Source organism: Anomalospiza imberbis, chromosome 4 (genome assembly GCF_031753505.1).
Source record: "Anomalospiza imberbis isolate Cuckoo-Finch-1a 21T00152 chromosome 4, ASM3175350v1, whole genome shotgun sequence".
NCBI classification, from domain to species: Eukaryota; Metazoa; Chordata; class Aves; order Passeriformes; family Viduidae; genus Anomalospiza; species Anomalospiza imberbis.
In genome coordinates, this window is record NC_089684.1 from 39,914,288 (window position 1) to 39,928,552 (window position 14,265).

The 14,265-nt window shown below is 39.2% G+C and overlaps 1 long non-coding RNA gene across 2 annotated transcripts; it reads left to right on the forward strand.

Moving 5' to 3' along the window:
- The first annotated feature begins 1,801 nt into the window (after positions 1–1,801).
- Positions 1,802–14,218, forward strand: LOC137472666 (uncharacterized). 2 transcript variants are annotated; one of them, XR_010998351.1, is made up of 3 exons: positions 1,802–4,922; positions 6,929–7,093; positions 12,885–14,218. It is a non-coding gene; the product is annotated as an uncharacterized lncRNA (long non-coding RNA). The 2 variants fall into 2 exon arrangements; XR_010998352.1 differs by having other exon boundaries at positions 2,052–4,922; positions 12,888–14,218.
- Positions 14,219–14,265: the final 47 nt, after the last annotated feature.

Genomic DNA, 14,265 nt, shown 5'->3' on the forward strand with positions numbered 1-14,265 from the left:
CATGTACACTCGGAAGTGAAGGATATTTATATCCCCCACCCATAGGTGCCAGAGGAAGAAGGGCACAAAGTCCTTCCACACATGGAGAGGACTCCACAGTTGGACAGACAGACACAGGGGGAGAAATGAGCAGATGGTGGACAGGAGGCATGAAAGCCGCAGCTCATCTGCATGGGGCCAGTCCAGATTGCACTGGGAAGGTTCCTGAGTCGGCTCCCTGCCGAGGCCGCCGGCAGAGGTGGGGGAATGTGATCAATAGGAGGCATCAAGTGTTGGCTTGGCAATCAAAGGCAAAACTGTGGAAATGCCACTCTGCAAATGGGGTTTCATTCTGCTGCCAGGAAGTTCTCTAGAGGCTTTGGAAGACCAACTCGGTAACAGGAAATTAATCAGAAGCGTTTTTGAGCGGCTCCTCGGCTGGTGAGTGCTGCTGGGGCTATTTATACCTCTGAACTGCAGCAATTTACCCTGCTAAGGAGCTGCTCTGATGTCACACATTAGCCACTGCCAGAACAAGTGACCTTTCTGCACAGTATGTTAAGAACAAAGAGATGAAAATTCCATTTTCCGAGCATGATCCCAAAAAACCTCTGTGCTCTTGTTAAACCAGCTGCATTGAAGAGGAGTGATTAGATCAGGCCTTTTTTTTTTAGCTTGCACCTGTCTCTCATTCCACAGCTGAGGACACACTGAAATCTACTTCCCTCCAGACCTGATCCTCTAAGAGCTTCAGATGGTAATTAAATTCATCGTTATCTACATCTACTTCTACTTCTACTTCAGGGGAAAGCCACCTGAAGGCCAGCAGTTGCTGGAACTTGCAGTAATGAGTCACCCATAGGGGAAAAAAAGCTCCCCCATTTCTCCATCCCCAGATGGGTGAGATTTTTCTTGGTTTTCACTCATATGGAAGTCAAGGCTTTGCAGAGGAGGGAGGATCAATTTGAGTAGCCTTGTGTGTCAGTCTCTTGAGAAGGTGACAACTTCACTCCCAGCTAGGAAGAGAGGTTCCCTGATTGTTCTATCAAGAAATACACAGGAAAGAACTGTGCCAGATTACTGCAGAAAAGACATAAGTGTGATTTTTTTTTTTTTCTGAGGAATTTAAGACATTTTTAGGGGAGAAACCTTGTTTCAGCATTGTCCCTGGAGAAATGGGAGCCGTCATTTTCTCTCCTGGTATATCCCTTTATTGTAAATATATTTGAAGTGCACAGAGTGCTTTGAGGTATTCCGCTTACTCCGTGGAAATGAGCAGTAGCATTTTTAATGAGCGGGTTTCATTTAAAGTATCTTCCCTCTTGCACAGGAATAACTTTTTTATTCTCTATTATTTTGCTCAGGTAATTCTTAACACATTGATCTCATCTGCCTTCAAAGCTGAAGTTTCTCCATATTCCCTCAGTTGCTCTTGCCCTGTGAACATGCACGCTGCCAGCAGTCTGATTTCTGGCAGAGTGACACAGACCTAATGGCTTCAAAATTGTCACTATTGGCATTTTTAAAATCCAAAACCATTGAATATTTCTGCCTTTAAAATGTGATGGGTGCTTGGAAATTACTGGTACTGTACAAGCAAATTATTCTTTGTACAGTCAGTCAGACATCCCAAATAATCTGTATTTCTGGGGAAGCAAAAAAGTCAAAGTAGAATTTGAATTGTTTTGTGTCAAACTGCTGTATGGGGCTGAGGCAAGACAGCATGATGCTCACTGAAAATAACTAACAAAAAACATGCATAGCACTAAAACATGTCAAAACAGGGGAATGATAATTCATTATTGTCATCACACCAGGTTTTATCACGTGGCAATTAGATGTGACGTTCTAAAAATGGTGAATTTTCAAGGGGAGTTATAGCTATTTCTTTTGTTGATTAATTGTACTTTTGTCACCACCTGAAATAGGAATAAGATTAGGTTTTTAAGGCAGATGCATTTAATGTGAACAATATCCCCCAGAATATCTTGCTACAGAATTAAAACCAAATTAAACAAGAAATCTAGAAAACTGTCTTAAATAATTTTTAGAAATTTTAGAAAGATGCCAGATTTAGCAAGGATCTTTTTTGCCTCCTAAAAATTGTTATTGATGTATTTATCTTTTATCAAAGTAAAATAGATTTTAATTTTTTTTTTTTTTATTTCAAGGCTGTACTGGAATTTTGCATAGTAAGATTTTGATTACATGATAGAAAATGACCACTTTTGGCATTCTAATCAGCTTGTGAACAAATTCCCTAAAAACTAGGGCTATGAACCAGAAAATGTTATTCATTAATTTTGTTTATGGTGATTTAATTTTAATTACAATACTTTAAAGCTATTTAAATCTACATTTCCATCATGTGTAAGTTAATGAAGCATATTTTGCAGAAATAATCAAGGCCTGGTAATACAGATCACTATAGAGTCCATAATTAAGTCTTTGAGTGTTTCAAAGTGATTTTGAAATGTGGCTTATATTGTGCTTTACGAAAGCTTTGCTTCTGTCATTGTGACTTCTCAAATGTTCCTCTGGCATTGTCCAGGTTTAATTTCTATTCAAATTCAAAGTGGAAGTGTTTGTAGTGGAGTAACTCCCTTGTAAATAAGTGTTGTCTGTAGGTAAGGAAAACAATTCATTTTCACAGCAGCTTTCCTGTGGAAGTGTAAATAAGGATCCATCTTCCTGATGTCAACGGGCCCCCAGCCCACCTGCCCCTCTGACAGCAGAAAAATGGGGTGGAAAGGTGTGTTCTTGTTGGGTTTTTTCCTGGAATAATTTATTTGTAATTGAATTCCATGTTCAAGACAGGCTTTCAGTGCCTCATGTTACAAGATGGGAGCTCCAGGTTTGCAGTGATAAGCAGGCTGCCTGCAGGCAATTAGGGACCTCAGGGCTTGCAGAGTCTAGTCACTAAAATATGTTCCAGCTCCAGTCATTGTTTAACAATCTGAATCTCTTACAGCTGTGAAACACTCCCATCAAGTGGGTCTCTGGGACTCCCTCAGGAACAGCAGGCTCTAGATATCCACCTGCTAGGAACAAAAATAAATTTCTTTGAATACTTATTTGCCATCACATTGTGTGAAGACTTAGAAAGGCTGAAGCATTTTAATCACTAATCTCCATTCATCAAATCTTGTCATTCTTAACAAAACTCTAAAATAGTTTCAGCTGTGAGCTGGATGTTGATGACACCATACCCTGTCTGTAGGTATCAATTTTGTGGTTGAGATGTGCCACACACAAGAAATGCCTGTTGCACTCAGAACAGCTCCTGCTCATGCAGAGACACCGGGGAGCTTTTCAGAACTCATTATTATTTATGCTCTTGGCTGTCGTGGAGGGAGAGCAGCAGAACTCTAATAGTTACTGATCATCAGCCTCTATTGAGCAGTATTGGAATCTCTTTCATTGATGGTAAGTCAGCCTTTGCTACTGAGAGATGGTGTTGGTTATCTTTGCTGTGCTGTGATACCGGCAGCAGCAATTAAAAAGTGATCACCTCACAGAAATATTCACTGCACAGGTTGGGTTGAAAAAACATCTTAATGCCCCTCAAACTCAGCAAGCCCTGCTAGTCTGGACTTCACTGGGATGCGAAGAAATCCCATTTTTCCTCCCTTCTGAGCTGCTTGTTTTAAAGTAGGAACTGTTTCTCTTTTTCTTCCCCCCAGATTTTTAAATTTTGTTGCTGACCTAAAAAGGAAGGAAATAAAAATTCTAGGAAAATCCATCTGTAGTTCAAACATTCTTGACCTCTTCCCTGCTAGTACTTAAAAACATTAGATAAATTAACAGCAAACGTGCTCACGACTTAAAGGTGAACTCTTAATAACTTAAAAGCTTTTAAGCTGGCAATTATTTCTAGTATATTTCATTAGACTGATTTTCCTTATCGTGTTCCTTCTTTTTTTATAAGCCATGTTTGCTTCTCCCTTCTGGAGCAACCCAGAGAGAATCGATGCCCCACTTGTGACGTTGGGCTGGGCTGTGCAGTCAGCAGAAGGAAAGGTTGCTGTATGTGGGAAAACAAACCCTGTCTCCATATGCACAAATATCCACAAATATCCAAAGTGAGCACTTCAAAGGAACAGCAGCTCCTTGCTGGCCAAGCACATGGATATTGCAGGAACACCCTCGGTGTTCCCTGCTCTTCTAGGAGACAAACTCCCCCAGACTTCAGCACTTCTCTGTCAGAGGCACAAAAAGTCCTCAAATTATTTAAGGACAAGAACCTTATCCCTCTTCAGAGACAGGACAGCATTTGGAGGTACAGAGGTTAGATTGTCTTCCCAAATCAATACAGCATGGGAACGAGAAATAAAACATCCTAGCACAAAAGTTATTTTGGAGGGGTTTTAGTTCTTTTGAAGCACAAGCCAAAGCCCTTTGCAGGCTCCTGTGGAAATGTTCACCTTAACATCAGTTCTTAATTTTTCTGTGTTTGGATCTATTTGATGAAGGGGAGAGAATAATGTTGAAATTGCTGGAAAATTGTGAAAATATTTTGACCTGCTCCTGAATTTTAATATATTTTTTTAAACCGCGTGGTTTTGACTGTGATTTTATTTGTGCCCAGTGCTGCAAGAAGGGAGACCCCAGGCAGTGCTTATGCAGAGTGAGGAGGAGACTCCTGCAGTAACCCTGCTGACCTCACCTTCTTTCTCAGTACAATTTCTCATCAAATATCCCATAGCTTCTGATATTTTTGTTTAATTATTCCCTCCCAGAGAAGATTTTTCCTCTTACCCTTAGTTCCAAGGGCTTTCTGTCTGATTTATCTTCTATTTTCAAGACTCAATGAAGCAGAAAAACAATGTTAGTCTTTGGTGGCCAGGGAAAAGGAGGAAAGCTCATGGTGGTCTCCAGATGATCTGGCCCTGACTGAAGCAATCTCCTTCCACAAGGAGGGAGCAAAGGGCTGGCAAGTGCAGGTAAAGCTGCCTGTACTCCATGTGCTAAGAAATCACCCACACAAACACATTCCAGCTTTGGCAGTGCTCAAGTAATGGCTATTACTGCTCCAGGGAGGAAATAATTAAAGCCATTTCTTGACTCTGACAGTTTGATACTGGTGGTTTTCAATAGCAAATTACCAACATCTGTACAGCAAAATTCAGCTACTGCAGCAATTATTCAGCAGGGCTAACCACAGAGGTGCTGGGAATTTTTCATTTTCTAGATGTCCCCTCGTTAGGTGTGACCTGCAATTGAGACCCAAGCTCCACACGATGGCAAACTTAGAAATGTAAACGAAACCATCTGGAAAGCTGAATATTCTGTGAAAACCCCAGTGGCAACTGCATCAAAGCCAGAAAATGAAAGACTGGAAAGACATCTGAATGGCTTTCTTAATTATGTGACAATTTCAAGTTTCCAGAGCAATTCAGAAGTAAAATTTATACAAATCTTTAGATTCCACAAAAATTAGGGTTTTTCATTCCCACATACTGGTAAACTGTTTTGCATAGTAAACACAATGAGTGTGACTGTACAAGCTGAAAACTCACATCTACAACCTGTAGCAAGCAGCACAGCACTGCAGATTTTCATTGCTGGTGAAAGAAAGATGTAGCAGAAGAACTAAATAAGTTCTATACATCCCTAAATCAAATATTTCTTTTTAAATATTAACTAGAAAAGGTAGCGCAAATACAATCAAGGCCTGTGAAATTAAATACATTTCTAGGACAGACCTGATTTGGGATCGATAATAAAAATGCATTATTTCACTGCTTATGTTGCAAATACTTGTTTTTCAGGGTTTTGTGTTATAATCCACTTTGATCATGGGTTTACTGATGTATAAAACTTGAGTTTAGTTAGTAAATTGGCACTCTGTTTTCAGCTCTGTTTCACTGTTACTGAAGCTGCAGGACCCCATCAAGGTGTAGTATAATTTGCTGTAAAAGTAGGCAGTAATTTTAAAGTAGAGCTTCAGACTTCAGCAATCTTTGGAGTGACTTGGTGGGGAATAAAAATAGATTGTGCACCTATCAGGTGATAACTGAGAGGCTTTAAAAGAGATTATAGTCTTCATAGCCCATGTCATCTAGTTAGGTTGTGGCAAAAAATCACCTATAGACATGGGACAATTAAACCCTTGCTTCCCTTTAGAGAAGAGAGAAACTTGATTGAAGTGCTAGGAAATCAGAGCAAGTTCCTCAGAGTTAGATCAATTTAATTTAGGTATTGATATGCATGTGCCGGTCAGCTCAATAATACCTTTAATTGATTGCTACACACTTATATTTTGGAGTTGATAAGGAAGATCTTACTGTAATGATATTATATCATAACTATCATACAGTAATTTCCAGGCCTCATTGCAAGCTGTGTGTTGTGCAAGTTATGGTCAGATTTAATTAGTATCTATCAGTTTCAAATCCAAACTTCAGGAAATGCAGGTCATGGCATTTCTTGTGGCAGTACAAAAGTCAAGTTCTGTGCAGAGGAATTAAGTGCAAACTAAATAGGCTGGGAAATATTTGTAGAGTTTTGAAAAGGAAGGGATTCTGCTCTGTGTCCAGTCAGATGCATGTTACAGAGGAGAAAATAGTTCAGTGAGTGTTTTCTTTTTACTCTTAATCTTCATTTGCCATGAATGTGGACAGGCCGAGCCAGGGTGTTATACTCACATCAGCAATGCCTTCAGACACTGTCATGACTGATTGCAGTGAGACCCACATGAATCAGTATTGATTGGCCACTTACTTTAAGGCTACTTAATTAAACCTAACAGGATGGCACAGCTTCCAGGCAAACCCACAGCACTGTGATTTATGAGTGTGCTGGGGAGAAAGTGGGAAGGACACAGTATAACAGTTCTCTTTACTCTGCAATTGAGATCTTTTTGTGTAAGGTGAAATTAAAGAGTTTAAAAAGAGGAGCTGAAGGAGTGCAATAAATAAACTAAAAGGGCTGTTTTGTCATTATCTAGGCTGATGGAGAAGACTTTTGGCTTTTTTCCAGGGGACCTGTCTTATTGCATACTGGTATCATCCAGGGCATCCAACATGCAGCTCTCTAATGTTAATGATAAAAGAAAATTACTTCCCTGTGACTGGGGTTGGAGTGAGCAGAAGTGGCACCATTGTTCTGTCAGGTTGGTCTTTTGTATTTCCACCAAATGTATTTAGTTCCACAAATACATCAAATTATAGTGTTTATTTACAGTATCTACATCTGGGGGAATCTGAAATGTGGGTTTTTTTCTAGAAATCTCCATCTCTTTATGCTTGGGGAGCAGTAATTTATTTCTTTATTCTATCAAGGTGTTTTAGGCAACAAGTTGTTCTTTATGTGACAGCCTTGTGTACTGTGTGTTTTTGTTTGACCAGAGATGCAGAGAATACCACTCCCTGTGTCACTAACAAAACCCTGGGGCTTTGCACCTCCAGATATTTCTGTTTCTCAATAGCCAATGCGGAAGAAAAGTAAGAGAAGTCTCCCAGATTGAAATGCCATAAGGAATTGTTTCTCATCTGCTCGTATTTACACAAAAATAAATAGAGAGAATTATGCCTTTAAAAGTTCAAGCCTTTGAATTGTGCTTAGCAGGCATAAGTCAAGAAGTCACTTGCAACACAACTGGGTTTGTTTTTTATCAGCACTTTCAATATCCTGAGTCTCTGCTTGCTATTGCAAACAGTTTGGTGAGGGAGCAGCTGAGATGCCAGAGGACAATGTATTGCTCTCTGGGGGAAAAGTCTTGGAAAACATTAAGATAAAGGCAATAATAGTTTAGAGAAGTGTGATTTAGGCAGTGAATTGGTTTTTTTTAATATTTCTCCCACAGCAAGAAGCAAGATTTAGGAGGTTTTTTTTTTACATCTGATACTAGAAGAAAACAAACTTTTTTTGTTTCCTTATTGTACTAAATGATAGTTTGTGTTTTCTGAGCATTCTAAATAAAGCCAGACAACTCTATTGTTTCTAGAGAACTTTACTGATAATCTCTTAATTGAAGTAATGCACTTGGCTGAAATCATCCACTCTATTTTAGTTCTTTACTTTTGTCCAGGTGTATCAACTTCCAAAGACTGGCAGGCATCAGATCTCTGTGTTCAAAAGATTGGATTTTTTAAGGTTTTAAACCTGAGAAGTTACAGAACTTGCTGCTTCAAGTATTTCATTTTGAAGTTTTGTCAGAAGTCTGAAAAATTATACTTCGTTTCTTGAGTTACCTGCAAGAGACCATAGAGTTCTCCCAAGAAACATGTATTTGTAAGGATTTCTTGTGAATGAAATGGATTTTATTGAATGCAGAGTAGTCCTCACAGAGCTCCTTGAACCATTTGCTTTCTCATTCTTACTCTTCACTCGTTTTCTTCATCATGTTTATGGCATGAGTGTTAAGATTCTTTGAAGGATGGTGTCTCTGACTTCTCAGGAAAGGTTTCTGTTGGAAACTTTTTCTTCTTGGAACTTGTCTTTTCCTGGGTTTTCAGGAAAGAACATGGTACAGTTGAGCTTATGAGAAAAACCCTTCAAAGAGGAGTGCATGTTGCTCCTTGCCTCTCTGCAAGGAGATTAGTGCTGGAAGAGTGTCTGTGCTTTCCCAAACATTTACATGGAGATTTAGCTGGGCAGGAGCCCCTGGACTTTTGTGTGGGTGAGAGAATTGCTGTCTTGTGATGTAGTGTTAACACAACACTCATAAACTGCAGGACTTGCTGGGATGTGTCCCTCTCCTATTAAAAAATATAGAGATATTAAGTAATATTTGTCTCCACTGCCACATAGTGAAGTTATTATGCTCTGTAAAGGCTTTGAGACTCAGCTGAGCATTCTGGTCGGGAACTGTATCTTGGTAGCACAGAAAGTCCAGTTGCCTGCAGAGAGTCTGGTATTCATCCCTGGGATAACAGCAAACTGCAAAATAAAGGAGGTACAATAAATTAGATAATAGAATTCTGTAGTGGCTATGATGATAGAGGCAATGAAAGGATTTGTGCATGTTATCAGCATTGCAGAAGTGATTGGCAGCACCTAGATTTGAGTTGTAAAGAAAGCAAGCACCAAAAACTGCAGGCTGGTGGAATGGTGTAAAATCAGGCATTTTTGGTGGAAAGAACACAAGTTCCCCAGGGGTCCAGATCTGCTGCTTCCAGTCTGTATCTTCAGGCCTGCAGAGTGATGCCCACCAAAATCCTTAGTGGATTTTTAGCCTAGAACTTGAATGTCACTTTTTAAAAAGAAATTTTTGAGTTTTTCAGCAATGGCCAGGTTGTTTTGGGCCATGCATGGAGGGTGTTCTCTGACAGCAGTGCTGGGATGGGCACCAAAGGGCTCATGCTATGAGCACACTACACCTCTCCATTTCTGTTCAGCTCAGCAGCATTGATTTTGCTTAAAGATCCTTGGCTATTTTTGTAACACACAAGTAGGTCAGTCCATCAGTTCCTGGTAGTGGAAATAGCTAAAATAGGACATACAGATCTGAAATCATTATTCTCTTCATGTATTATTTAGTGAGCAAAATCTCTGTCCTAATACTCATGTGAAGCCATCTTAAAATCAGAAGCTGTTCCCAATGGAAGAGACTGAAATAAAGTTGAGAAAAGACCTAATATTAGTATGATTTAGAGGAAGAAAAAAATCAAGAGAAGTGCAAACCAGATCCCTTTGATGGCTGAAATATGTATTACCACTGCCATAGCTGAGCAGTATCTCTGCACTCTGATTCATTTGCCATCTTTCCACTTCACTTTCACAGGCACGATGGAACAGCCCAAATTCCATCTGATCTGTAAACCTGTGCACTTCCCTCTGTAGCTGTAGTAGCAGTGTGGTGGTTTGTTTGTCTGTTTTTCACTTTCCTTCTACCAGGCTTACCACAGAATCTATTGGGCAACATTTAAAGGCAAATTATGTGAATATCCCTCAGCTCTAGTTGAATTATACATTACCTTTGAACAGAAATGAAAGGTGAGTTTATGTTTTAACTTGGGGTTGGCTGCTCAAGTTTGTGCTTCTAGGTGGGAACTGTACATGTACAGACTTGCTTTGTTTTCTAAAGTTCTGTCAAGGAAGTAAAACAAACTGGTCATCTGGCAAATAAAAGACAAATGCAGGGTGGAGTAAGTTTATTATTATTGTTATTTATTTTGTAGCTAAGCATTTTTAAGGTCTTCCATTGAATTGTGTAATAAATTGTAAATTACAGAACGTAATTTCTTAACCTTGTTTGCTAAAATGTGTGAGTGATTCAGGAACCTTTGAAAAATCTGAAGCTTGTAATTCTGAATGAGTTTGCTCTATTCAGTAATTGGAGACATGTTTAAAGAAAAGGAAAATCCTTTATTTTACTTAAGAAAGTATAAATAGGATTGTATTGTAGCCACTGCCCTCCAACCAAGCTGAGTGATTGAGAGAGTTGTTGTTTTACCTGTCTCTTGAGGCAATGAATAAATCTTAAGTAAATCTTCTAAATAATTTTAAATCACAGTCTGCCCAGGCATATTTAAGAGTGCCACGGCAGCCAGACAATGACCATGCTGCTAATTATAAGTAAGCAAACAGTTCGGTTCATTGGCCACTTCAGCACTGACCTAATTTTTTTTTCCCATTTCCAGCCAATTTACATTTAAGCTTCTTTGTTCAAGGAGTCCTTTTCCTAAGTTAGAAGCAATGGCATTTGAACACTTAATTGCATAGTGCCATAATACTTACACTTCATTTTTATTGAAAAAAACCCCAATTCTAAGTAGAAAAATTCAACCTGTGCATTTTGCTTTACTTAGGTTTTCATTCCAAGTGTTGCAAGGGGATGTCATGGAAAGAATATGGTTCCTAAGCAGCTAAGAAAGTACATTAGGAACTTGGAGATATTAAATGCATCAGGAAGAAGAAAAAAATTGAATTACTATGGTCTTTTCAACCGGAATTTTAATTCCTGGTTTTGACATTACCAGGTAAGGTTGTATTATTTTAAAGTTCTCTTTTGTTCTTTCCATGATTGTTTGTGTTGGACCTCACAGACTCCAAGCTTTTTTGTATTTCCCCAAAAACCATCAGAGCTTTTGGATATCCCAGTGGGATGTAAATTGGGGGTCAAAAGCATCATGGCATATGTAATGGCACATTCCCTTTGGAAAAGTAACAAGAAAGAAAATCTGCAGGAGCGCCCAGCCACACAGAGCAAGTTGGTGATGGATTGGGAGCAACAGAGGAGGGATAATCCAGGGCAGTTTGTTGAAAAACAGGAAGGCTGAAGATGGATGACATCCCTAGTTTGTCACAGTGCTCCTTCCACATACACTATTAAATTCAGACTGGAAATTAAGGTAAAATACTGTAGGATGTGCCGAATGTGGCTTTGCGCTGACTTCCAGTGCTGTCATCATTTCATTGCAGTATTGTTTTTAATTCCATCCTGTAAAAATGTGTTGAAAAGATAAATCAAGTTAATCAGGTATATGAATAGGCAGGACTACTGCATTTGGATTTGATAAAGCAATACCAAAGTTTCTCATTGTGCCAGCAAGTTGAAGACTGTCCTATTTCCACAAGAGGAAAAAAAAAAAAAAAGATTATAAAGAATGGGACATCAAGAGTAGTCTTTAAAAAGTTTTCCAGTAAAAAAACCATGGATTTTACTACTAGTCCAAGGTAACATGTAATATCTGCAGAAATAGCTTGTTTGGTCAAACAAAGAGATCAAAAGAGGTTTTTATTGTTGAGTTGTTGATTTGACTTTTCTTAGAAGGCATCCTGGCTGTTACATCCTCTCTTCCTGATTTTCAATTAGGTAGTAATTGCATTCTACCTTCTACACAGGGTTTCCATTTCATGTCAAAATGGTGCACATTAAAATAAAAGCACTGGGGGAAGGGAGAAAGGTCTAAGTTACAAACACCGAAGGTGGTGCTGTCACAGAGTCAGGCCCAGTGTCCACCTCAGCCCTAACCTCATCCTAAAACCACAAAGAGTTAATACTTGGGAAGAGTATAAGTATTCCCAAGCAAATAGTGGTAAAAGGAAAAACTTCTAGGGAAACTTATTTGCAGTCTACCTGTCTTAGCCTCTCTTGATGGACATTACATAAAAGTCATAACAATCACTTCATATTTATAGAGAAGAGCAGAACTCATCAGCCATATATTACTGTGCAAATTTATTTACAGTTTTAATTTTCTTTCCATTTTCTGAAAGAGTAGAATGATTAAGTAAAATTTTTTGAAGAAACAAAATAGTATTTTTTTCCAAGGAGAAGGCATAGAGATATTGCTAATAAGGCTGCATTCCTTTGATGTCAGGCCTCACGCTGCATAAACTTCATGAACTTGTCATTAGTACTTGTCAACTCTTAGGGCCTTTTGGCTTGGGGCCAAACAATTGATATAGTGGAGAGCTTCCAGCTAAAAAAACAGCCTCTGCATCTTTATCTTCCCATCCATCAGATTGTTGGTGGAAGATAGGGCTAATTTGTCACTCTACCCACTTGGAAAAGTTTGATAAATGGCTTAATTAGATTTTTTTTTTTTTTTTTTTTTTTTTTTTTTTTTTTTTTAAGAAATCACATTTCTTGAGAACTAGCGGTTGGGAAAACAAGGGCTAAGGATTGAATTAGAGAAGGAAAATATTTTTTCTTCAGTATAGATCAGAGGAAACACAACCAGGAGAAGTGTGGAGAATAAAGTTGTTTGGAAGGATTTTCATAGACAAAAAAACCCAAACCACCCTAACACACAAATGATCTGTGGGCTGTGCATCTGCCCAAAGACTGTGGCAGACTAATCTCTACAGAAATATTCACCTGCAGAGTACCTTTTTGAATATGCTGCCCCCCAGATTGCAGGGCTTTTCTGTTTAGAGCTCTAGAAAACATAGCCAGGCAGCCTTGTAGCTAAATGAATATTTAAATAGAGAATTAACTAACTCCTGTCTTCCAGCAGGCTATTGACACCCAAGGGAGCTGTGCTTTCCAGGAGGCTCCTGGGGTTAGTACCTACACCACTCAAAGCCAGGACTTTGCTTCAAATCTCATCCATCACTTTGGGGATTAAAAGAGGGCTGCTCCAAGTCCATGGATCAAGGACTGAGCAAGTCCAGGTCACAGTTTTGAATGTTCCTGCTCAGGATATGCTAAAGGTAAAAAGGATATTTGCATCTTCTTTTTTTCTTGAGGTAATTTTGTGACTTATGAGTCAAACAACCTACATTGATTAAAATCATTGGTTTTGGTGTATTTCAAACTTGAAGCCAGAAAAGGAGAGGGAAGCTGAGTAAAATTCTTCTCTTAACTGTTGCTTCCACCACTGTGTTTGGATAATTATCCTTCCACTTTGCATAATTATGGCATGTATTCCTACATGTGGATGTGTTGGTGACAGCTCCCAATCTTAACATGTTAGAGATGTCTGGGCTTTGTATTTCTAAGCATCTCTTTATGTAACTATTTCATTTGGGTCACTGGGGGAATATATTTCTCCTTTCTCTGGTCTGACATAAATTAATAAAGCAAGAGACAAACTGCATCCTCCTTTTTTTGATAAACTGTCCAGAAATTGGATGTAATTCAGAAATAATTTAAAAACTCCTTAACCGCTGGGCAGAAATTTATAATAGTAAGGAAAAGAGAAACATTTTTCAATTAAAAAGATTTAGAATCCCTTTCTCTGCCAAACACTAATCTGCAATGACACTGAGGGGTAATAGGCCTGGTGTTAGTGCTTCCCCAAGGAAATGTCTTATCTTTTGCACTAAATTAATTGCGTCTTTCTCACATGTTCTCAAGCTGTCAGTTTGGGTGTCCTGTGTAAGGAAGCTCATGATTTAAAGTTTCTGAAAAGAAAGGCAAAACAAAAGTGTTTAAACAATAGTGACCTCTTACGCCCCACTCTCCACGACCTGTTCTAAAGAGGGATAGCCATTAACATTAAATCATTCCCATTCCTGGGAAAGTCACAGGGGCAAGTTGTGGGAGCAGCCTCTGTGTGGGTCAAGTCCTGGAGGCGTGATGTGCAAGAGCACTGCAGCAAAATCCAGGAAAACATAGGGATGGGTTGGGAAAATTTGGAGGTCTGGCAAGGGCACCATTGCAGAGTTTTGCTATCCAGCCTCTCAGCACAGTTACAATCAGAAATGGTCCCTCCTGACTCCTTGGTGGCCTCTCCAACACAAAATCATTCCAGTGCAAATGGCGCATGAGAAGGGTGTTGTTCCTCCATGCCAAGGTGACAGAAATGGGACCTTGGTGACCCAGTGCCAGCTGGTATGCTCCTGGCCAGGCGGGATGGAACAGGAGCTCTTGAAATGGCAGAGGGTGGTGGA